Source organism: Benincasa hispida, chromosome 11 (genome assembly GCF_009727055.1).
Source record: "Benincasa hispida cultivar B227 chromosome 11, ASM972705v1, whole genome shotgun sequence".
Classification (NCBI taxonomy): Eukaryota; Viridiplantae; Streptophyta; class Magnoliopsida; order Cucurbitales; family Cucurbitaceae; genus Benincasa; species Benincasa hispida.
In genome coordinates, this window is record NC_052359.1 from 50,128,989 (window position 1) to 50,131,082 (window position 2,094).

Below are 2,094 nucleotides of genomic sequence, written 5' to 3' on the forward strand. Positions count from 1 at the left end.
CAAAACCCATTCACATTGCCATGCATAACTAGGTATTTATAACACTTATAAATTTAACCTATGTGTCATGTTTCATGCAATGCCCATTCATTACTATATATAACTTTTATATACTTGGTAATGAATAAAGCAAACATGTTTCCATACACCCTTATACTATAACACTTATAATATAAAGATGATGCATGTATAAATATAACTCTTATATTATATAATGCATGAGCATACTCTTATGTAATTTAAACCATGCAAACTCTAAATCATAGCTCTTACAATATAGAGATGATGCATGACCAATGCATAACCTACGGTAGGATTTCAACTATATGGCATACCATATGACATATAATAAAATATACATCCTATATACATTCACCAAAGACTAATGGACCGGGATGATTAAGCCTAAAAAACCAGAAAAAAATTATATCTATTACATTAACTCCATCGAGCAAACCAGTTCACAGGCGAACCGGGTCTTAAACCACCAGGGCGAAGCCTTCCTGGTCGTTTAGCAAACTTGTCAGGTATCCACGATCATTTAGTTACGATCGAGTACCATTTACAATGCGATGAAGCATGAGGCACTCAATCTTTTAGCGCATCAAACATTAAGCCCGCAAGTCTAAACGATCGTTTAGACGACGACGTTGTTGTGAAACACGATCGTCTAGACGATCATAGAACAAGCACTGAAGCAACAATTTACTATGTGATCGTATAGTTAGTAACTAAGCGATGAAGCTTGTTGAGCTACACGATCGTCTAGTACGTGCGCTCAACATGTTGTCGAGTATCCCATACTCAAAGATCGCTTACTCCATCGTTTACACGACCTGACTAATGCTTGGTCGTCTTCATCCTCGAAGTACAACGTAACTCATTGCTTTGAAGCCTCATCATGAGCGACTCACAATGACTCAAACTCTTTGAATTATAGATTTGATAGCAAGTTAATGTGCCCAAAAACACAGAGGCCCTTACAATTAACTTTGTATGTAAAAGAATGAAATAACTGAAGGCATCATCCCAAAAAACTCCATTAATCCACATCCACAAAACTATTTAACATTTAAACAGAGTGCAAACATGCTTTACTTACCGAGAAAGTAAATGTTATTTTATACATCAATGGAAGCAACTCCTTTGTATAGGACACTCCCGCTCGCATGTATCCACATGAATGATCAGGATCAAATCATCTGTAGCAAGTCACAATACTTGTAGCCATTCTATAAAGCGGGCAACATCTATAATGTCACCAGGATAAGGTTTCTCTCCTATATCTATATACTACAAACCATTTTGGTTATCACTTAAGGCATGATCCACTTGTATGTCTCCACATACATGCTTAAGTTACAATGGAAATCAGGGATCTTAGTTTATTGGTTTTTGGTAAAGCAAATAAAACATCACATGTTTCATAGACAATAGTGAAGAAAATATCATATATTATTACATCACAAACGTTTGTTCAATACAGTGTTTCCAAACTACAGGACCCAACGAGAGTTTAGGGCATCATCACCAACATTTCCCTCGATCAAACTCGAACTCCCTCGAACACCAGCAATGAGTAAAACTTGATCCTCGATCAGAACCGGACACGACCACAAGATTGTCTTGGTATTCTCGATGTGAGAAACTAGGAGTTATGAGCTCTGACTTATTTTGGATTAAGGGAAGGATTGGAGTAGACGATCGAGTAAACGATGAACTATCGCATAGAAGAAGAAGTCTATCGTATAGACTTGATACTCGATCGTTTAGATACTCTCAAACTATTGTCTAGTATACTCGATACTATCATATGGTCTCTCGTTTAGTAACCTGATAACTTGTTATTGTCGTGTAGTAGAATAATGAGAAAAACCATTTTTTCTTCTTTATCCCACAAAGCCATAAACCATATAACCACCCATTAAAGGTGGTTATTGAGAAAAAGAAATATCAATTATCATATAATAAATAAATTATAAATAAATACAATAACTAACTTATCATATTATATTTATAACCTATAGTTTTAATATTGCATCATATGCAACATACAAACCATAGTTCTTTTTCTATTTTATGGCATTTAATATA